At 45.9% G+C, this 24,445-nt stretch overlaps 1 long non-coding RNA gene across 1 annotated transcript; it reads right to left on the reverse strand.

Annotated features, from left to right (window-relative positions):
• Positions 1-8,849: 8,849 nt before the first annotated feature.
• LOC130368132 (uncharacterized) lies at positions 8,850-23,176 on the reverse strand. The gene is made up of 3 exons (XR_008892293.1): positions 23,127-23,176; positions 19,777-19,860; positions 8,850-9,209 (listed from the first exon to the last, which is right to left on the reverse strand). It is a non-coding gene; the product is annotated as an uncharacterized LOC130368132 (long non-coding RNA).
• Between the last annotated feature and the right edge of the window lie 1,269 nt (positions 23,177-24,445).

Below are 24,445 nucleotides of genomic sequence, written 5' to 3' on the forward strand. Positions count from 1 at the left end.
CTACAGCATGTGCCCTGTCTATGCAACATCCTCTGCAGTTATCCCATCCAGCACTGGGAAGGGTTAATGAATTCAGAGCACTGCTGCAGATTTCAGCACTTGGGGAGGAGTGACGCACGGTAAGTGCCCTTCCATCTGGATAGTATCCATACTGGGGCAATACCTGCTAACATGACTACTCCTAATATACTAGTCTGCATACAGCAGATCCTACGCTTTCGCTAAATATTTCATTTTAGAGTCAAATATTTAGGAAAACTAAAAAAAAAAAAAAAAAAAAAGCAAAACCCAAAGAAAAGATACAGAGAGCGATGAAGACTTTATAAGACCTTTGATATCTGCAGAAATTAATGATATATATTCATACAGGGTGATGTAATCAACAGTATCATTCAGATGGCAATGCAGCCACTCCTATCTGTCCCGTGGTCCATCCCTCCATCTATATACATGGACCTCCTTACTGCAGGAGGATTGGGAGGGTGTGGAAGTCAGAGGGATGGCCCCGCAACTCTGCAGTCTGACCTAGACAGAAATGCAGCAATGCCCAACTCCCACCGTCCTCTGCATATACCAGTGTTTCCCAACCAGGGTGCCTCCAGCTGTTGCAAAACTACAACTCCCAGCATGCCCGGACAGCCTTCGGCTGTCCGGGCATGCTGGAAGTTGTAGTTTTGCAACAGCTGGAGGCACCCTGGTTGGGAAACACAGTGGCATATGGGGCTCACAGGTACGTAGATAGATAGATTGATGACACCCCTGAATTCTAACCCCACCATGCCTTGACATAACTATTCATGCCTTTTGTTCAGTATGCAATTAAAGGGATATTCCTATCTCATAGATTAATGGCTTATTGCTGACATATTCCATCACTTTATGATCACTGAGACGTTCAGGACCACCAGCAGCCCCCCCATCTATCCCACTGTGTAGGGAACTGAAATGCAGCCCATTGAAGTGAATCAGACTGGTTGCCGTTCCTGCACAGTTCGGAGCGCTGCTGTGCCAAGAAAGATTCAGAAGAGGATGCAGCATTACTGTAGCATTGCATCCCCTTCATTCTCATAGGTGGGAGCAGGGGCGTTCCTAGAGCATTTGGCACCCGGGGCGGACCCTTTGTTTGGCACGTGACAAGGTGACAAGTTGGTAGGTGTTGACGTTTGGTAGGTGACAAGTTAGGTAGGTAGGGGGCTAGCTAGGTAGTTAGGCAGCCATGTATGAAGGCCAGGTATGTACATACTTAGGTAGCTGGGTATGTAGGTAAGTAGTTAGGCATCCAGGTATAAAGTTAGGTAGCCCCCCTTCCCTGTAGGTATAGGCAGCAGAGTTAAACCCCCTTCCCAATAGGTATAGGAACACAGTTAACCCCCCTTTCTCCTTAGGTATAGGCAGCAGAGTTCCCCCACCCCCTTTCCCCGTAGGTATAGGCAGAGTTAAAAAAAAAACTCCCCCCGTTTCCCATAGGTATAGGCAGAGTTAACCCCCTTTTTTTCCCATAGGTATAGGCAGATCCCCCCCCTTCCCAATTGGTATAGGCAGAGTTACCCCCCTCTTCCCCATTGATATAGGCAGAGTTACCCCCCTCTTCCCCATTGGTATAGGCAGTTGCCCCACCCCCCCTTTCCTCCCCTTTCCACATAGGTATATGCAGAGTTACCCCCCCTCTTTCCCATAGGTATATGCAGTTACACCCCCCTCTTTCCCATAGGTATATGCAGTTACACCCCCCCTCTTTCCCATAAGTATATGCAGTTACACCCCCACTCTTTTCCATAGGTATATGCAATTACACCCCCCCTCATTCCCATAGGTATATGCAGTTACACCCCCCCTCTTTCCCATAGGTATACACAGTTACACCCCCCTCTCTTTCCCATAGGTATATGCAGTTACACCCCCCCCCCCCTTTCCCATATGTATATGCAGTTCCCATATGTATATACAGTTAGGTATATGCAGTTACACCCCCCTCTTTCCCATATGTATATGCAGCTACACCCCCCTCTTTCCCATAGGTATATGCAGTTACACCCCCCCTTTCCCATAGGTATATGCAGTTACACCCCCCTCATTCCCATAGGTATATGCAGTTACATCCCCCTCTTTCCCATAGGTATATGCAGTTACACCCCCTTTCCCATAGGTATATGCAGTTACACCCCCCCTCTTTCCCATAGGTATATGCAGTTACATCCCCCTCTTTCCCATAGGTGTATGCAGTTACACCCCCCTCATTCCCATAGGTATATGCAGTTACATCCCCCTCTTTCTCATAGGTATATGCAGTTACACCCCCCTCTTTCCCATAGGTATATGCAGTTGCACCCCCCCTTTCCCATAGGTATATGCAGTTACCCCCCCACTTTCCCATAGGTATATGCAGTTACACCCCCCTCTTTCCCATAGGTATATGCAGTTGCACCCCCCCCTTTCCCATAGGTATATGCAGTTACACCCCCCTCTTTCCCATAGGTATATGCAGTTACACCCCCCCCCCTTTCCCATAGGTATATGCAGTTACACCCCCCTCTTTCCCATATGTATATGCAGCTACACCCCCTCTCTTTCCCATAGGTATATGCAGTTACACCCCCCCCCCTTTCCCATAGGTATATGCAGTTACACCCCCCTCATTCCCATAGGTATATGCAGTTACATCCCCCTCTTTCCCATAGGTATATGCAGTTACACCCCCCTTTCCCATAGGTATATGCAGTTACACCCCCCCTCTTTCCCATAGGTATATGCAGTTACATCCCCCTCTTTCCCATAGGTATATGCAGTTACACCCCCCTTTCCCATAGGTGTATGCAGTTACACCCCCCTCATTCCCAAAGGTATATGCAGTTACATTCCCCTCTTTCCCATAGGTATATGCAGTTACACCCCCCCTCTTTCCCATAGGTATATGCAGTTACACCCCCCCCCCTTTCCCATAGGTGTATGCAGTTACACCCCCCTCTTTGCCATATGTATATGCAGCTACACACACCCTCTTCCCCATAGATATATGTAGAGTAACCCCCCTCCCTTTCCCCATAGGTGTATGTAGAGTAACCCCCTCCCCTTCCCCATAGGTATATGTAGAGTAACCCCCTCCCTTTCCTCATAGATATATGTAGAGTAACCCCCCTCCCCTTAGGTATATGTAGAGTAACCCCCCTCCCCCATAGGTATATGTAGAGTAACCCCCCCCCTCCTCCCCTATAGGCATATATGTAGAGTAACTCCACCCCTCCCCCATAGGTATATGTAGAGTAACCCCCCCTCCCCCATAGGTATATGTAGAGTAACCCCCCCCCTCCTCCCCTATAGGTATATATGTAGAGTAACTCCACCCCTCCCCCATAGGTATATGTAGAGTAACCCCCCCTCCTCCCCTATAGGTATATGTAGAGTAACCCCCCTCCCCCATAGGTATATGTAGAGTAACCCTCCCCCATAGGTATATGTAGAGTAAACCCCCCCTCCCCCATAGGTATATGTAGAGTAACCCCCCCCCTCCCCCATAGGTATATGTAGAGTAACTCCCCCTCCCCCATAGGTATATGTAGAGTAACCCCCCCTCCCCCATAGGTATATGTAGAGTAACCCCCCCTCCCCCATAGGTATATGTAGAGTAACCCCCCCTCCCCCATAGGTATATGTAGAGTAACCCCCCTCCTCCCCTATAGGTATATATGTAGAGTAACCCCCCCCCTCCCTCATAGGTATATATGTAGAGTAACCCCCCTCCCCCATAGGTATATGTAGAGTAACCCCCCCTCCTCCCCTATAGGTATATATGTCGAGTAAACCCCCCCTCCCCCATAGGTATATGTAGAGTAACCCCCCCTCCCCTATAGGTATATATGTAGAGTAAACCCCCACCTCCCCTATAGGTATATATGTAGAATAACCCCCCCTTCCCCATAGGTATATATGTAGAGTAACCCCCCCTCCTCCCCTATAGGTATATGTAGAGTAACCCCCCCTCCCCTATAGGTATATGTAGAGTAAACCCCCTCCTCCCCTATAGGTATATGTAGAGTAACCCCCCCCTCCCCTATAGGTATATGTAGAGTAAACCCCCCTTCCCCATAGGTATATGTAGAGTAACCCCCCCTCCTCCCCTATAGGTATATGTAGAGTAACCCCCCCTCCCCTATAGGTATATGTAGAGTAAACCCCCTCCTCCCCTATAGGTATATGTAGAGTAACCCCCCCCCTCCCCTATAGGTATATGTAGAGTAAACCCCCCTTCCCCATAGGTATATGTAGAGTAACCCCCCCTCCCCTATAGGTATATGTAGAGTAAACCCCCCCTCCCCTATAGATATATGTAGAGTAACACCCCCCTTCCCCATAGGTATGTGTAGAGTAACCCCCCCCCTCCTCCCCTATAGGTATACATGTAGAGTAAACCCCCCTCCTCCCCTATAGGTATATGTAGAGTAACCCCCCCTCCCCTATAGGTATATATGTAGAGTAAACCTCCCACCTCCCCTATAGGTATATATGTAGAATAACCCCCCCTTCCCCATAGGTATATATGTAGAGTAACCCCCCCTCCTCCCCTATAGGTATATGTAGAGTAACCCCCCCTCCCCTATAGGTATATGTAGAGTAAACCCCCTCCTCCCCTATAGGTATATGTAGAGTAACCCCCCCCTCCCCTATAGGTATATGTAGAGTAAACCCCCCTTCCCCATAGGTATATGTAGAGTAACCCCCCTCCCCTATAGGTATATGTAGAGTAAACCCCCCCTCCCCTATAGATATATGTAGAGTAACACCCCCCCTTCCCCATAGGTATGTGTAGAGTAACCCCCCTCCTCCCCTATAGGTATACATGTAGAGTAAACCCCCCTCCTCCCCTATAGGTATATGTAGAGTAAACCCCCCCTTCCCCATAGGTATATGTAGAGTAACCCCCCCTCCCCTATAGGTATATGTAGAGTAAACCATCCCCCCTCCCCCATAGGTATATGTAGAGTAACCCCCCCTCCCCCATAAGTATATGTAGAGTAACCCCCCTCCTCCCCTATAGGTATATATGTAGAGTAACCCCCCCCTCCCCCATAGGTATATATTTAGAGTAACCCCCCCCTCCCCCATAGATATATGTAGAGTAACCCCCCCTTCTCCCCTATAGGTATATATGTCGAGTAAACCCCCCCTCCTCCCCTATAGGTATATATGTAGAGTAACCCCCCTTCCCCATAGGTATATATGTAGAGTAAACCCCCCCCCCCACCTCCCCTATAGGTATATATGTAGAATAGCCCCCCCCCCTTCCCCATAGATATATATGTAGAGTAACCCCCCCTCCCCCATAGGTATATATGTAGAGTTATCCCCCCTCCCCTATAGGTATACATGTAGAGTAAACCCCCCCTCCTCCCCTATAGGTATATGTAGAGTAACCCCCCCTCCCCTATAGGTATACATGTAGAGTAAACCCCCCTCCTCCCCTATAGGTATATGTAGAGTAACCCCCCCTCCCCTATAGGTATATGTAGAGTAACACCCCCCTTCCCCATAGGTATATGTAGAGTAACCCCCCCTCCCCTATAGGTATACATGTAGAGTAAACCCCCCTCCTCCCCTATAGGTATATGTAGAGTAACCCCCCCTCCCCTATAGGTATATGTAGAGTAAACCCCCCCTTCCCCATAGGTATATGTAGAGTAACCCCCCCTCCCCTATAGGTATATGTAGAGTAAACCCCCCCTTCCCCATAGGTATATGTAGAGTATCCCTCCCTCCCCTATAGGCATACATGTAGAGTAAACCCCCCCCTCCCCTATAGGTATATGTAGAGTAACCCCCCCCCTTCCCCATAGGTATATGTAGAGTAACCCCCCCTCCCCTATAGGTATATGTAGAGTAAACCCCCCCTTCCCCATAGGTATATGTAGAGTAACCCCCCCTCCCCTATAGGTATACATGTAGAGTAAACCCCCCCTCCTCCCCTATAGGTATATGTAGAGTAAACCCCCCTTCCCTATAGGTATATGTAGAGTAACCCCCCCTCCCCTATAGGTATATGTAGAGTAAACCCCCCCTTCCCCATAGGTATATGTAGAGTAATCCCCCCCTCCCCTATAGGTATATGTAGAGTAAACCATCCCCCCTTCCCCATAGGTATATGTAGAGTAACCCCCCCCCACATAGGTATATGCAGAGTTGATAAAAAAAAAAAAAAAGGATGCTCACCTGATATCCCACGCAGCGATCTCCTCTGCTGCAGGGCCCGTGACTTCTCCCCTCCACAGTACAGGCGCCGATGAGTGACGTCACCGGCGCCTATACTGCGTGCTGCGTGGGGGCGGAGGTCACGTCTCCTCTGTATAAGCTGCAGATGCGGCTCACACAGAGGGGACGCCTTCTCCTGTATGTGTGTGTATCGCGCATACAGGAGAATGTAGCGCTGTCTGCTGGGGATCTGGGACGAGTGTCCCGGATCCTCAGTAGTGGCTGCAGCGGGTCAGTCCGCCCCTGGCACCCCCCTTGTGAGCGGCACCCGGGTCGGGCCGCCCCCTTAGTACGCCACTGGGTGGGAGCCCCAGAAATAAGAGGATGCCATCACCTTGTTAGATGGGTACCTCTCTTTAGTTCGGCCCTTCTTTCTTTACCTCACAGGGGTACTCCGCTGCCCCAGCGTTCAAAACATTTTGTTCCGAATGCTTGGAGCAGGTGGCGGGGGTCGAGCCGTCACACCACGCCCCCTCAATGCAAATCTAAGGGAGGGGGCGTGGCTTATATGACTTTAATTGGCCTATGAATGGTGGCTTTGATGCTTAAAGGGGTATTCTCATTTCATAAAAGTATCCCCTATCCATGGGATAGAGCATTAAAGGGGTTATCCAGGAAAAAAACGTTTTTATATATATATCAACTGGTTCCAGAAGGTTAAACAGATTAGTAAATTACTTCTATTAAAAAATCTTAATCCTTTCAGTACTTATGAGCTTCTGAAGTTGAATTGTTCTTTTCTGTATAAGTGCTCTCTGATGACACATGTCTCAGGAACCGTCCAGTTTAGAAGCAAATCCCCATAGCAAACCTCTTCTAAACTGGGCGGTTACCGAGACACGTGTCATCAGAGAGCACTTATACAGAAAAGAACTCAACTTCAGAAGCTCATAAGTACAGAAAGGATCAAGATTTTGTAATAGAAGTAATTTACAAATCTTTTTAACTTTCTGGAGCCAGTTGACATATAAAAAAAAGTTTTTTCCTGGAATACCCCTTTAAGTTGGTTAAGAATGTGAGAAGGAAACCTCATACAACACTCAAGAGAACCCAATAGAAAGTGATAGATCCACGGCACTCACCATACCTTAAATAATCATAATACAGTGGTCCCTCAAGTAACAGTATTAATTGGTTCCAGGACGACCATTGTAGGTTGAAACCATCGTATGTTGAGACCTGGTAATTGGTTCTGAAGCCCCCAAAATGTCATCCGAAAATAGGAAAAAGTGAGGATTAAAGAAAAATAAGTAGATAACTAATACAGATAAAGCAAATCCTTACATATAAAAAGTAAGAAAGATCTGCTGGGAGCTGTAATCACTCTCTATATCAGTGTTTCCCAACCAGGGTGCCTCCAGCTGTCGCAAAACTACAACTCCCAGCATGCCCGGACAGCCAAAGGCTGTCCGGGCATGCTGGGAGTTATAGTTTTGCAACAGCTGGAGGCAACCTCTTTGGGAAACACTGGTCTATGTAGAGGACAGAAGCTTCTTCAGGGTCCTGTACAGTACACGCAGTGTCCTAAAAAAAAGGAAAATGGAGCCGCCGTCACCTGATGCCCAAAGGAGCAGCCAACCCTGGTACAGGTAAAGAGTACAGAACATGTAATACCTCCCTGTACTGTAGGGGGCGCTACCAGATACCAGTCAGTGCATGCACAGGGGTTTTACCAGTGAAATATCTATTCTGATTGGTCGGTTCTTCCAACCATTGACATGTATCACAGATCTGGACTGTCTGTAGATTTGTATGTTGAGTCTGGTTTCAAGTTACAATGGTCCAGAAAAGACCATTGTATGTTGAAACTATTGTATGTTGAGGCCACTGTAAGTTGAGGGATCACTGTACAAAGGTAAAGGCTGGAAACAATTGCTTGTATAGAGAAGCTTCATCATGAGTGACAATAAAATATTTTTTAATGTAGAGGAATAGCATTATGGATTATAGATACATTTATAGGGGATTTTTAGCATGCAGATATGAGCAGGTAATAGGTAATAGGAGAATAGTACAGGCTTATTCAGCTAGGTATGGGATGCGTGGACGGAAACTAATTCCCAAAACTGATAAACCACCAATATATGCTGAATCCACACAAAGAAGTTTGGTATGGCGGGGCGTGAGGTGCCGGGCAGATGGTGTTACCCTTGGGGCAGATGACATTAACCCCTTGTATTCGTGACGCCAGTGGTTTAGCATATAACCACCCGAAGGTATACCGCTGGATCCTGGGCTAGGCTTGCACTTGACTTGAGGACACACACAGTAGGCACGACTTTACTGGACCTCAGCACAAAGAGCTCTAAGCTCCAAGAGAGCAAGGAAAGAGAGAGAAGCTCCACCCAGGACTTATATGGGGGAGACCAGCAGGGAGCCCATAGGTCACTCTTGGAGTCAGCTGATCACTGGTACCTCCTGGGTAACAATCACATGGTATAGCTTGTTAAAGGTACAATACACAGCATAATGCATAACATATTTACAATGGGGGAAACACTGCAGGGGGCCCTTGGGACACGGGGGGACAGGGAACCAGGGAAGGTACGGGGTAACACCATCCCGTACTGGGCCACCACAGAAGGAATGTCCAGCACCCGGTGTACGGATAAAATTTCTTTATTTAGGACTTCAACAGGATAAATTAAGTACAAACAGGAAACCTCTGACGCGTTTCACGCAGCAATGCGTAGTAGTTTCATTACTGACATAACATGTTAAAATACACACCAAGTTTGGTCACATGGTACAATAAAAAAATGACAGTTGGAAAAAGTGGTCTGGATTCCATGTTGACATGGCATAGAATTCACCGTGTTCACTGTGTCACACAACAGCAATACCTGGATGCATGTGTGGTAGCCTGGAGGGGTGATGGTGTCTGGGGTGTTGCGGGGTGGTAGAGTAGGGTATAGGATTAACCCTTAATTGTCGTGACGCCAGGGTGGGGTTTCCTCAATGCAATAGTCCTACCGCCAACCGTCCCAAAAACGATAGGGAGGAAGAAATTAATGTCCACAGCAGAAGATTATGAAAACCGGAATAAACTTTAATGTATATTTTATGAAACTGCAGGTAATATAACAGTCTTTTAGCAGAGGACCGTGGTACAGGTTCCTCACAGGTTTGCTGGGACTTCTGAGGTTAATGAGCTTAGGTTTGCTGGCCACTGTGCTACTGAATTTAGGGTATTTTGGAGTTGCAGTAGTCACACAGGATTTGTAGTTTTGAGCTAAATAACTCACGGATTTAGTGGCTGCGGAAGATAAGGCTTCAGGCCTAGCTTGAATTAATGCAGATGATCTAGATGTGCTTTCTCTGATATGCCAAGGGGAAGAGAGATGTTACTGCTTTTGAGTTCAGCAGGAAGAGAGAGAATTTAGTGGCAGCAGCCCCTTATATATTAAGGGGGCAGGAACAAAGCTCATTGGTTTACAAACCTGTCAGTCCTGACCCAAGGAACTATGGATATGTCACATGACCCAAAGGTCCTTGAACCTTAACATAACACAATTATTTAACCCCTTATGGATGCAGGATGTAAATGTACGTCCTGGTGCGGTGGTACTTAACGCACCAGGACGTACATTTACGTCCTGTGCATAACCGCGGGCATCGGAGCGATGCCCGTGTCATGCGCGGCTGATCCCGGCTGCTGATCGCAGCCAGGGACCCGCCGACAATGGCCGACGCCCGCGATCTCGCGGGAGTCCGCCATTAACCCCTCAGGTGCCGGGATCAATACAGATCCCGGCATCTGCGGCAGTGCGCGATTTGAATGAATGATCGGATCGCCCGCAGCGCTGCTGCGGGGATCCGATCATTCAGAACGCCGCACGGAGGTCCCCTCACCTTCCTCCGTCCGGCTCCCGGCGTCTCCTGCTCTGGTCTGTGATCGAGCAGACCAGAGCAGAAGATCACCGAAAACACTGATCTGTTCTATGTCCTATACATAGAACAGATCAGTATTAGCAATCATGGTATTGCTATGAATAGTCCCCTATGGGGACTATTCAAGTGTAAAAAAAATTTTTTTTAAATGTGAAAGTAAAAAAAAAGTGAAAAATCCCCTCCCCCAATAAAAAAGTTAAACATCAGTTTTTTCCTATTTTACCCCCAAAAAGCGTAATTTTTTTAATAGACATATTTGGTATCACCGCGTGCGTAAATGTCCGAACTATTAAAATAAAATGTTAATGATCCCGTACGGTGAACGGCGTGAACGAAAAAAAAAAAAAGTCCAAAATTCCTACTTTTTTAATACATTTTATGAAAAAAAAAATTATAAAAAATGTATTAAAAGTTTTTTATATGCAAATGTGGTATAAAAAAAAGTACAGATCATGGCGCAAAAAATGAGCCCTCATACCGCCGCTTATACGGAAAAATAAAAAAGTTAGAGGTCATCAAAATAAAGGGATTATAAACGTACTAATTTGGTTAAAAAGTTTGTGATTTTTTTAAAGCGCAACAATAATAGAAAAGTATGTAATAATGAGTATCATTTTAATCGTATTGACCCTCAGAATAAAGAACACATGTCATTTTTACCATAAATTGTACGGCGTGAAAACGAAACCTTCCAAAATTAGCTAAATTGCGTTTTTCGTTTTAATTTCCCCACAAAAATAGTGTTTTTTGGTTGCGCCATACATTTTATGATATAATGAGTGATGTCATTACAAAGGACAACTGGTCGCGCAAAAAACAAGTCCTTAAGGGGTTAAAGGCACATGACCTATAAGGTCCTATACATAGATATACTATATTACATATATAATTATATACATTAAATACACAGCATTAAGAAGCGACTAGGGGTTAGCGCTCCAGGAGAGCCCTACTAGCATGGAGGGACTCTGGCTGAGGGGACTACAGACAAAGGGACAGGACCAAGTCCTGTACCGGGACACCACACATGCACTTCTATTAAATGAACAATATTACTGTAAATTTAGTACATGTTTATAAGGTCCAATCTATGAATGAGGCCTCGTGGATAAATCGTTTTGAGTGTAAACATCCAGTAGATTTCTCTGTTTAGTAAATGTCTTCTGATATCTCCACCCCGGGGTCTCTTGCTGATTTGGACCTTATAACCATGTACTAAATTTACTGTAATACCCGGCAGGTCTCGGTTGCTATCAGCAGCCAGGACCCGTGGCTAATGCCGGACATCGCCGATCAGGCTGATGTCTGGTATTAACCCTTTAGACGCCGCAATCAAATTTGACCACAGCGTCTAAATCGGGAGAAAAGCTTCCCGAACAGCTGAGAGGACAGCGGGGGGCTTCTTACCTTGCCTCCCACCGTCCGATCGTCGTTCTGCTGCTCCATGCCTAAGATCCAGGCTGGAGCAGCAGAGCACCAATAACACTTATCAATGCAATGCTATGGCATAGCATTGATCAGTGTCTGCAATCAAGGTATTGCATGTTATAGTCCCCTATGGGGGCTATAACATTGCAAAAAAAAAAAAATGTAAAAAAAAATTGTTAATAAATGTGATTTAACCCCTTCCCTAAGTTTGAATCACCCCCCTTTTCCATTTAAAAAAAAATGTACATTAAAATAAACATGTGTAAATGTCCAAACTATAAAAATATAATGTTAATTAAACCACAAGGTCAATGGCATACACGTAAAAAAAAATCCAAAATTGTGTATTTTTGGTCACTTTATATACCCTACATTTTTGTTTATAAAAAGTGATCAAAAAGTCCCATCAAAACAAAAATGATACCAAGTCATTTTATATAAAGCAGTGAATAATAGCTACACTATCCTCAGGCCCCAAATGGGTAATATTCTCTATACTGCGGTTAAAGGGGAAGATATGTTCCCCTTGTGTATAATATTTAAATATGAAGCATGGCATATTCTGCCTGGATATAGCGCACGTAGCCGTGTGTCTATTATGTCATTAAATCTCTATGGGACCTTTAAGTGCTGGATCAAGAATGGAGCCCTCAGGGCGGCACAGCTGTGTCAGGTCTTGTGTAGTGCAGACAGAGCAACCTTGGAAGCTGCTGTGTCAGCGCAGAGCGCTGGGTGCCATGGTTTCTACTGCAGAGCTGCCTGACATCTTCATCATCACAGCAGAGATGACTGAGGCTGCTGTATCTGCAGAGCTCTGTCCCGCAGATAAGTTATTGATGCTGTACTGCCGCATTGTGAAAGCCCTCATCTGCATGCAGGCTGCTTCACTGCAGAACTGCTGCAATCTGGGAGGTGAGAAACAGAATCACCTACATTGATGAATTATTTAGTGATGCCCCCAGGACTCTACTTCATCAGGGGCGCAGATTGAACCCATGTGTATGAGCCAGCGTTATGTAAACACAAGAACTGGCATTCCAGGGTCTATTCCCTTGTTTTACATCCAGTGTGCCTCCAGCTGTTGCAAAATGACAACTCCCAGCATGCTGGGAGTTGTCGTTTTGCAACAGCTGGAGGCACATTGAGAGGGAAACACTGGTCTATTAATTTAATGTATTCGCGATTGAAAGTTTAATGATAAATGTTAGGTAGGTAGGGTTTTAACTAAAAGCTATAATGGGAGACCCAAGTCTAGAGCCTTGTATGGGACTGTTTGCTTTAACCCTGCACCTGCTGGATTTCTGACCATTACCACCCGCTCTCGCAAACATTTTGTCACAGCTTTTAGAAATAGTACTCCCTGTGCCATTTTATTACCCCTTGTGCGATTTCATTACCCCCTTGTGCCTTTTCATCAGCCTCCTCTGGCACTTCAGAGGTTTGGAGAACAGCGCAAGTTTTTGCAGGACTTGCTATTTATTCTGTGATCGCCCACTCCTGCCTCATTATAGCTCGCAATGTTTTTTAGGGTCTATTCACACGTACGCAGATTTGATGCGCAGGATTTTCTGCTGCAGATTTCAATGTAAACTAAATGACTGAGCACAACTTCAAATCTGCAGCTATAAATCCTGCGCATCAAATCTGCGCAGAATACTGTACGTGTGAATAGAGCCTAAAAAACTTGCAAGCTATAATGAGGCTGTTGCGGGTGCGAGTGGACGATCACAGAACAAATAGCAAGTCCTGCAAAAACTTACGCTGTTCCCCAAACCTCTGAAGTGCCAGAGGAGGCTGATGAAATGGAACAAAGGGGTGATGAAATGGCACAAGAGGGTAATGAAATCGCACAAGGGGTAAAAACACTGCTACTCCATTCAACAATATGGAAGTTACAGAGCTTTTTGTACACTAGGGTCAAAATTTTTAGGAATTAGTTGGGATCCCTGTGGTCAGACCCATCTAATATTTATCACCTATCCAGTTGAACGGTGATAAATAAATTTACCCGGAATACCCCTTTAACTCATTTAGTCTATTTTGTAAGTGAACTGTGATCATACTTGCCAACCCTTAAAGGGGTACTCCACTTGCCAGCGTTCGGAACATTTAGTTCCAAACGCTGTGTGCACGCTGCATTGGTCGGCCATGCCTATGCTTTGGATAGGGGATAAGACGTCTATGGGCGGAGTACCTGCTGGGTGGGAGAGAGATCATTCTGCAACTAATTGTCTTTTTGCAACTTGGGTGGGGTGGCTGATGTGTGGGAGGGAGGAAAGTGACTTCACTTGCCAGCGTTCGGAACATTTAGTTCCAAACGCTGTGTGCACGCTGCATGGGTCGGCCATGCCTATGCTTTGGATAGGGGATAAGACGTCTATGGGCGGAGTACCCCTAATATGTGCAGTTCTGCATTAGTGTCAATTCTGCCAGAGCCTGGTACACATGGAGTCTCCACCTGTCTCCGACCAGAATTTATCAGAGTGGAAATTCTGCAGAATTTATAAGCCCATAAAAAGCTTTGTGGAGCAACTGCTGGGTGGGAGAGAGATCATTCTGCAACTAATTGTCTTTTTGCAACAGCTTGAGGCACCCTGGTTAGAAAACACTGGTCTTTTGAATGGAATGCAGCTCCTTTGTGTTTCAATGGGTGGGGTGGCTGATGTGTGGGAGGGAGGAAAGTGACTTCAGACTTACAAACAAAGAACGATGGGATGTGTAGTTTAAGAGAATGAACTCCAACAGGAAATACACAGTTCACAAAAAGATAGCCTCAGTGTTATGGTAATCTCACAACATAACCATTTAGCCCCAAGACAAGCGCAGATCCTTCCTAAGCATGTCCATTACTGTCTGCCAGGTACGTACTAAAATCACCTTATGGTGGAAAACTCCTTTAGAATACAGGTGAAACTCAAAAAATTAGAATATCATGCAAAAGTCCATTATATTTCAGTAATGCAACTTAAAAGGAAAGGAGGCATGAAGTGCTCCAAAATCTCCTGGTAGACGGATGCCTTGACCCTGGATTTAATGAAGCACAGTGGACCAACACCAGTAGATGACATGGCTCCCCAAATCATAGTAATAGGGGGTGGGGGGTTGGGGTTTTCATTAGCTGTAAACCATAATCATCACAATCAGGGCCATCTTTAATTTTGATTGAACCCTGGGCAAGCAATTTTTTTGGATCCAGCGGCCATACCTCGGGTAATGCAGAGGTTAACCATGCCCTGGCATCATGAATGCAAGGGGTTAATGCCATCTGCTCCTAGGGTAATAACATCTGCCCTCGTCACACCCTCACCACAACTTTTGGCATCCTACGAACAGGATGCGGGTGTGCGCCTTATGTGAAAAGTAACCCCCCCAGTCTGAACTGGGATAAGCCACAGGGTGTGGTGAGGTGAAGTGTATGGGGCAGATGTTGTAGCCCAGGGGCAGATGGTATTAACCCCAAATGTTCGTGATGCCAGGGCGTGGTTTTCCCAGTGACCACCCGAACGGTAGCACAGGGTAATAATAGTCCATGACCAGGGTAGGGTTAATGGTAGCTTTACTGAGGTAAACAGATGGAAATAGTCTTTACAGCTAGGCTAGGATCCCAGAGAGGTGGCCATCAACATGGAGGGGACCTTGCAGCTTGCTGGGACTTGCAGTGTTTGGACAGACTTCAACTCAGCCACACTGACTATAATGGACTTGACTATAGACTTGACTGTAGGTAGTGTCAGCAGATGACTTGACTTACTGAAATGTGGCTGTAGGTTAGGCTTGAGGTCTCCAGGTGTGCTGGACACTGGCTCTGAGACGTCTGGACTGAACTTGACCTCAGCAGAGAATGTGGTCGAAGAGCAAAAGAGGCAGATTGCAGCTCCTCCCTTCCTTATAAAGCGGGGCTGTGCAAGGAGCCCATAGGTCAAGCTGCAGGTCACCTGGTTAGCTGGTGCTCCCTGGGTAACAAACATGTGACAACAATATCATGTGACTAACTCAAATGTCCTTAAAGGTCCCTTATACCTAATACACCTAATATACAGATAGCACAATGGGAGAGACACTGCAGCAGAACCTCTAGGACACAGAGGGACTCAACCTGACAGGGCCTAAGTACTTTACGGGACTATATCCCGTACTGGGACATTACATGAACTGTGTCCAGTATTGCCAAAAATTTGCACGCAGATGCGAAAAGAAATTGCGCCAGAAAGTGTAAGGAACTTTGTCAGTGAAATCTGTTTATTGCAAGGTGCTTGTGAAATAGAGGGGGAGGTAAAGAAAAGTCTGCTATCTGCCATTATGAACCGTAAAAGAATTGTACAGGCCTGTGTAAAGTTTGTACATGAAAGAGTTCATTTTGTCCAGCGTTTGCTGCGCATGCGATCGGTCGCAGCTCCACCCAAATCAGTCCCCAGCGGTGTCTCCTCTTTGATCCAGCGAGAAGGAACCAAAGGACTGCCCTGTGTTGCACAGGGGAAGATTTTCCTGACCAGACCCAAACAGGAAGTTCCCTGGCCGTAGCCATCTTGGAAGTTCCGGCTGCTGTGCTCATCTCCGGCTGTCACCCACATAGCAGGTTCTGCAAACATCAACAGTCACCAATACAAAGTCTCTGGTACCTGAGTTTGGTGTAACTATGTAAGTGCTTGGTGTAACTATGTATAACGGTGTGTGATTAGTAATCACACACCGTTATATGGGCAAAAAAAAAAATGCTGCGGCCCCCCCAAAAAAAGGGGGAGCAAATCGCAGCACCCTGAACCATAATAGGGCCCGGGTCACGCTAACAAAAATGTGGCATACTCTTGAGCCCTATTAGGGGGTCAGGGGGAGGGATGATTTTTTTTTTTTACTTTACTACATGGATTTCCCTACCTTTCCCTCTGGTGGATTCTGTCTCTGATCTAGGGGATCTTCGGGTCTCCTGAGGTGATCCGATGGGTGCAGAGGGGGGGTGGTCCCTGGCTCCTCTTGCAGCTCTGACCGCTGACTGAACCCAGCTAATGGTCAGCGCTGCAGAGGATGCTGTTAAACCCCTCACCTGCCGGCTGCTATTGTCCAGCCAATAGCAGCTCTCCTGGGGGGGGTGGCGAAATCACCCCCGATCACCTTGTATCTCCGGGTCATCAGGTCACCCGTAAGACCCGGAATTGCGCAAATCGCAAGTGCGATTTCACTTGCGATTTGCGCCGATCGCCGACATGGTCCTGATGACCCCCCTCGGCATTTGCGCGGGGTGCCTGCTGATTGATATCAGCAGTCACCCCAGTCCGATCCCTGCCCTGCGCGCGGCAGGGACCGGAATTCCCACAGGTGTACCTGTACGCCCTGGGTCCTTAAGACCCAGGTACAGAAGGCGTATGCATATGCCCTAGGTCCTGTACGGGTTAAAGGGGAACACACCTCATTTTTCTTAAAGTGACAACGCACTCAAAAATCTACAAGGTATCTGAACCCAGCACCACAGATCAACCGGGCATCAGCGCCCCTCCATCTCCAGCGGCGAGTCCACCCCCTGGTCCAGCAGCTATTGTCCTGGCCCCTGCAAGCATGAACAATCCTGGTGTTCCAGCAACAGCACTGATATCCATGAGGAATTCTGTCTTTCCCACCTACAATGGAGACCCCTTCACCCTGAGGGATTTCAAAGAGAGGATCCAGAGTTTGTTTGTCTTGTACTCTTTCCCTCCTAACCAACAGGTGCAACTGCTAACGGCACATCTCCAGGGACCGGCACTAGAGGAAGTCACTAGAGGAAGCCCGCACCGCCAGTATCTGAGAAGGCGACGGTGAAGCAGATCTTTGAAGGACTATACCAGATATTTGAGTCACATTCTCCATCAGAGGTATGTCTCCGGCTGTATAAAAGGTGACAGAAGCCAGGTGAGACCTTGAGAGCATATGCTGTAACAGAATGCTCTAGAGACCAAAAGTTAGATAATATAACTCCTGAACAGGGCAACAAAGTGTTAATAGACAGATTTATTGATGGAGCCCATAACAAGTAGGACAAGGCCCAACTGAGAATGTTAGCAGTTCAAAATCCCAACATGTCATTTCCTGCTTTTAAATGACTGGCTATCCAAGTGATTGAGTCTGGGACTGAGTTAGAGGAAGATTGTACTCATGCCTTGTACTCACTCCCTTACACATGCCCCAGAACCACTAGGGGCGGCAGCCAGGCCTATACCACCACTGTCCCCTGTCCCTTCCCCAGTGCAACCTACTTTGCCAGTCACTACAGTCTCGGATCTACAGAGTGTTAAGCAGGACAATGAGCAATTGACTAAGTCTGTTAAGGAGCTTGCCACCCGGCCTGTTCCACCTGACTGGGAACCGCCCTTGCCCAGGAAACCTGCCCCTGCCCCTACTCCCCGCAATCCCAGTTACCGTAATCCTCCACCTAATAGATATTCGGGGACTAAGAGACCTTTTCGATCCCATTGTAATAAGCCCGGCCATTGGAAAATGCAGTGCTGGGATTTAAACGGATTTACTCTGAGGTCAAGGACCGGCCCTCAGGATAACAGTCACCAGGTCCAACCCCTGAACAACCTAAATCAGGACTCTCACTTTATGTTGCCTCCTGCCCCCTTGTAACAGTTATTGTAGAAGGTATATCTTTAGAAGCGTTAATAGATACTGGGTCACAAGTGTCTACCATATCTAAAAGTGTTTTCTATCAGCATTGGGATACTAGTTTATTATGTGAGCCTGATGATGTTACTTTCAGAGTAGTTGCAGGTAAGGGGCAACTAGTCCCCAGACATAGATACTGGGAGCAATACACAGACAACCAAAAGAGGCCTGAGCGCCCTTCCTCTGCACCCCATCGAATGTGTGACATCATCATCATGTGCCGGAGCACAGACCGGAAGAAAAGAGAGAAGAGGCCATGGACAACGCTGGGGCCTGGTGAGTATGTTTTTTCCCTAAAGGAGGCTACTGATACTATTACCTAAAGGGGCTACTGTTTTTACTACCTAAAGGGGCTACTGATACTATTACCTAAAGGGGCTACTGTTTTTACTACCTAAAGGGGCTACTGATACTATTACCTAAAGGGGCTACTGTTTTTACTACCTAAAGGGGCTACTGCTTTTACTACCAAAAGGGGGCTACTTACCTAAAGGGGGCTACTGCAACTACTACTTAAAGAGGGCTACTGATCTTACTACCTAAAGGGGGCTACTGCTACTACTACCTAAGGGGGCTACTGCTTATTCTACCTAAATGAGGCTACTGCTACTACTACCTAAAGGGGACAACTGCTTTTACTACCTAAAGGGGCAACTGCAACTACACTACTACTTAAAGGGTGCTACTGATTTTCCTACCTAAAGGGGGCTACTGCTCTTGCTACCTAGAGGGGGCTATTGTTTTTACTACCTAAAGGGGGCTACTGCTGATACTACCTAAAGGGGCTACTGCTACTATGTAAAGAGGGCTACTGCTTTTACTACCTAAAGGGGGCTACTGCTTTTACTACCTAAAAGGGGCTACTGGTACTACTACCTAAAGTGGGCTTCTACTTTTACCTAAGGGGGCGATTGCAGTGTGATGATCTGCACAATGGTCTGTTGGGAAACTTTGTGTCCTGGCATTCATGTGGATGTTACTTTGTCATGTTTTTTCTACTTAAACATTCCCTCATGGCAGTGGCCTTTATCAGTAGGAAAAGGAAGTTGTACCAGAGGAAGTTGTGTAGTTCTTTCTATTTTGACCAGAATGTTCTCTGCTGCCAACTCTGTCCATGTCAGGAACTGTCCAAAGCAGGAGAGGTTTGAAAAGATGCAACATGGGAGTCAATGGGAGCTTCAGGGACATCATTACGTTACTTCACATTTATGCCCATGTTAATATACCCTTACTTCTCTGACCAATCAAAGCACATACTCTTCTTTGCTATTCCATGACATGGTGCTTGAAAGAATGCTCAGAACTAAAGAGGCTGGTACTATGTTGGGCTGATGATTTACATGGTACAGTACTAGATGGCATGTGGCAGAAGATGGGAGTACTGGGTTTAGCAAGGTGCTATGTAAGCAGAAATAAAATAAATAGCAGCAGGATCACAACAAGGAAGGGGTTACACAAAGCACTGAGCTGCTGTTGTTGCTGCTGCTACTGTTCAGCAGTAGGTACACTGGTATTTACACAAATGTGAGCTGCTCTGAGCTTTATGGGTGGTCAGAGAGGAGGGAAGCCTTGATTTACCTTTCAGGAACAGTGTGGATGATTTTCAGCAGGTGGACTGGCTCAGCTTGCAGGTACACAGCTCAGGCTTTCTCGGGCTCTAATCTGCACAAAGCACATGGTAATTCAAAAAAACTCAATAAGGAAAATAGTTTATTTTGGCCATTATTTTCAGCCTCAAATGGTCCCTCTCATTAAAACTAATTTTTGCTATTGCGCTCCTTATGGTAAATAAAAAAATATTTCTAATATACTTTGTTTAAAAAAAATGAAGTTTTCTATGTTTTATTTGCGCTTAAAAAAGCTCAAGAGCACATTTTACCCCATCTTATACACAGACTTTGGACCGAAGCCCAAACACAGGAAGTGCAGCCTGGAGTGCTGAGGGGGGGGGGGGGGTGTCCAACCAACAGCATATGGTGTGAGAGGAGCTAGAAATATTTTTTATTTACCATAAGGAGAGCAATAGCAAAAAATAGTTTTCATGAGAGTTACCCTTTAAAACAGATGTTTTAAGGAACAAAGACTGGTAAAAAAAATAAAGCATTCACATAGCCTAAATGATATGGCTGATTGATGTATCTTTAGAGGGGTAAGATTTTTTTCAGCCTTTGAGCCCATGATGCTAAGTTATTATATTATATTATATGTAATGTGCTTATTTTACCTCTGGAAGTGCTGAGTGAAAGTCATTTTATTTTACTGACCTTTTCCAGCATTTCATGGGGCCAGAGACAATATGTCATAAGTCACATGGTCTCTAGGAGGCGTGGCTATGCTTCAGTAGGTGGGTGAATAGCAGGGTGGAAGGGATTTACTGAAGTAATGCTATGAACCTACCCACTGCAGCATAGCCACACCTCCAGGAGACCATCTGACTTATGACATGTTGTCTCTGGCTGCATGGAATGCTGGGTAAGGTAAGCAGGCATCCCGGTCCGGTCCCCACCCGGTGCGCGACGGGGACCAGAATTCCCATGGGCGTAAAGGTACGCCCTGGGTCCTTAACCTGTTGGGGACGAAGGGCGTATGCATACGCCCTTGCGTCCTGGTACTTAAGGACGAAGGGCGTATCCATACGTCCTTGGGAATTTCGGTCCCCGCCGCGCGCCGGGCGGGGACCGGGGTGACTGCTGATTTCTATCAGCAGGCACCCCGTGTAAATGCATAGGGGGGTCATTAGACCCCCCACATGTTTCCTGCTTCAAGTATGCGCTGCGGCAAATTTTTCGCCGCAGCGCAAATTCCTAGTGGGAAACTCACCGTAACCCGCCAGTGTGATTGTACCCTAAAAACACTACACTACAATAACACATAGTAAAGAGTAAAACACTACATATACACCCCCTTACACTGTCCCCCCCCCAATAAAAATGAAAAACGTATTGTACGGCAGTGTTTCCAAAACAGAGCCTCCAGCTGTTGCAAAACAACAACTCCACGCATTTCTGGACAGCCACTGACTGTCCAGGCATGCTGGGAGTTTAGCAACAGCTGGAGGCACCCTGTTTGGGAATCACTGGCGTAGAATACCCCTATGCAATCCCTAATTTAGTCCTCAAATGCGCATTGCGCTCTCTCACTTCAGAAACCCTGTCATATTTCAAGGAAACAGTTTAGGGCCACATATGGGGTATCTCCGTACTCGGGAGAAATTACACTACAAATTTTGGGGGGCTTTTTCTCCTTTTACCCCTTATGAAAAGGAAAAGTTGGGGTCTACACCAACCTGTTAGTGTAAAAAAAAATTTTTTTACACTAACATGCTGGTGTTGCCCCATACTTTTTATTTTCACAAGAGGTAAAAGGAAAAAAAAGACCCCCAAAATTTGTAACGCAATTTCTCCTGAGTATGGAGATACCCCATATGTGGGCGTAAAATACTCTGCGGGCGCACAACAAGGCTCAGGAGTGAGAGTGCACTATGTACATTTGAGGCCTAAATTGGTGATTTGCACAGGGGTGGCTGATTTTACAGCGGTTCTGACATAAACCCCCCCAAAAAAATACCCACATGTGACCCCATTTTAGAAACTACACCCCTCACGTAATGTAACAAGGCGTACAGTGAGCATTTACGCCCCACAGGTGTCTGACAGATTTTTGGAACAGTGGTCAGTGAAAATGAAAAATGTAATTTTTTTGTTTGCACAGCCCACTGTTCCAAAGATCTGTCAAACACCAGTAGAGTCTAAATGCTCACTGTACCCCTTATTAAATTCTGTATGGGGTGTAGTTTTCAAAATGGGGTCACATGTGGGGGGTTCACTGTTCTGGCACCATGAGGGGCTTTGTAAACGCACATGGCCCCCGACTTCCATTCCAAACAAATTATCTCTCTAAAAGCTCAATGGCGCTCCTTCTCTTCTGAGCATTGTAGTTCGCTCGCAGTGCACTTGACTTCCAAACATGGGGTTACAAATTTTGGGGGGCATTTTCTCCTATTACCCCTTGTAAAAAAGTAAAATTTGGGGAAAAACCAGCATTTTAGTGAAAAAATTTTTTTTTCATTTACACTTCCGACTTTAACAAAAAGTTGTCAAACACCTGTGGGGTGTTAAGGCTCACCGTACCACTTGTTACGTTCCTTGAGGGGTGTAGTTTCCATAATAGTGTGTGATGTGTGTGTGTGTGTGTGTGGGGGGGGGGGGGGTTGCTGTCCTGGCACCATAGGGGCTTCCTAAATGGGACATGCCCCCCAAAAACCATTTCAGAAAAACTCACTCTCCTAAATCCCATTGTTGCTCCTTCCCTTCTGAGCCCTCTACTGCACCTGCCAAACACTTGACATACACATATGAGGTATTTTCTTACTCGAGAGAAATTGGGTTACAAATTTTGAGAGGATTTTTTTTTCCTTTTACCCCTTGTAAAAATTAATTGCAGTTTTTATAATGGGGTCATTTATGGGGTATTTCTAACCAGAAGACCCTTCAAATCCACTTCAAACCTGAACTGGTCCCTGAAAAATTCCAATTTTGAAAATTTTGCGAAAAAGTGGAAAATTGCTGCTGAACTTTGAAGCCCTCTGATGTCTTCCAAAAGTAAAAACATGTCAACTTTATGATGCAAACATAAAGTAGACATATTGTATATATGAATCAATATATTATTTATTTGGAATGTCCATTTTCCTTACAAGCAGAGAGTTTCAAAGTTAGAAAAATGCTAAATTTTCAAATTTTTCATAAAATTTTTGAATTTTTCACCAAGAAATTATGCAAATATCGACGAAAATTTACCACTAACATAAAGTAGAATATGTCACGAAAAAACTGTCTTGTAATCAAATTTATAAGTAAAAGCATCCCAAAATTATTAATGCTTAAAGTTACAGTGGTCAGATTTGCAAAAAATGCTCCCGTCCTTACGGTCATAATGGGCTCCGTCCCCAAGGGGTTAACGATCAAAAACCCAGGGCGTATCCATATGTCCTGGGTCCTTAAGGGGTTAAATAGAATAGCCGAACACTGTATCACTGCAAACTCAGGTTAGTCAATACTCATTTTTAGGCTCATTAAATTTTCATAAGCAATTGGCAACAAATGTAGCTAAATATAACATTATCTTCACTGGTTTACATGCAGCAGAAACAGCAGATTTCATTTAGCATCAAACTGGAAATCAATGGCTGTAGCAATGTGACTTATTACCTCTGTAATCTACACTGCTCAAAAAAATAAAGGGAACACTAAGATAACACATCCTAGATCTGAATGAATGAACTAATCATACGAAATTCTTCTGTCTTTACATAGCTGAATGTGCTGACAACAAAATCACACAAAAATTATCCATGGAAATCAAATTTATCAACCCATATAAGTCTGGCTATGATGAAGTCACACTCAAAATCAAAGTGGAAAACCCCACTACAGGCTGATCAGACTTTATGTAATGTCCTTAACAAGTCACAATGAGGCTCAGTAGTGTGTGTAGCCTCCATGTGCCCATATGACCTCCCTACAATGCCTGGGCATGCTCCTGATGAGGTGGAGGATGGTCTCCTGAGGGATGTCCTCCCAGACCTGGACTAAAGCATCCACCAACTCCTGGACAGTCTGAAGTGATCCAGCACTTGGAAAAACAGCAGACTTTATTGTACAAATCCTCTAAAATGGTACAAGACTGTGGCACTTCACATGTTCTGAGATTTCTTGACGCGTTTCGAGTGCATGCGCTCTTTGTCAAAAGATGATGTCCCAGATGTGCTCTATCGGATTCAGGTCTGGGGAACGGGTGGGCCAGTCCATAGCATCAATGCCTTCCTCTTGCAGGAACTGCTGACACACTCCAGACACATGAGGTCTAGCATTGTCTTGCATTAGGAGGAACCCAGGGTCAACTGCATCAGCATATGGCCTCACAAGGGGTCTGAGGATTTCATCTTGGTACCTAATGGCAGTTAGGCTACCTCTGGAAAGCACTTGAGGGCTGTGCGCCCCCCCCCCCCCCCAAAAAAAAAGAAAAAATGCCACCCCACACCATTACTGGCCCACTGCCAAACCGGTCATGCTGGAGGATGTTGCAGGCATCAGAACGTTCTCCACAGCGTCTCTAGACACCTCTGTCACATGTGCTCAGTGTGAACCTGCCTTCTTCTGTGAAGAGCACAGGGCGCCAGTGGCAAATTTGCCAATCTTGGTGTTCTCTGGCAAATGCCAAACGTCCTTCACGGTGTTGGGCTGTA

Source organism: Hyla sarda, chromosome 4 (genome assembly GCF_029499605.1).
Source record: "Hyla sarda isolate aHylSar1 chromosome 4, aHylSar1.hap1, whole genome shotgun sequence".
Classification (NCBI taxonomy): Eukaryota; Metazoa; Chordata; class Amphibia; order Anura; family Hylidae; genus Hyla; species Hyla sarda.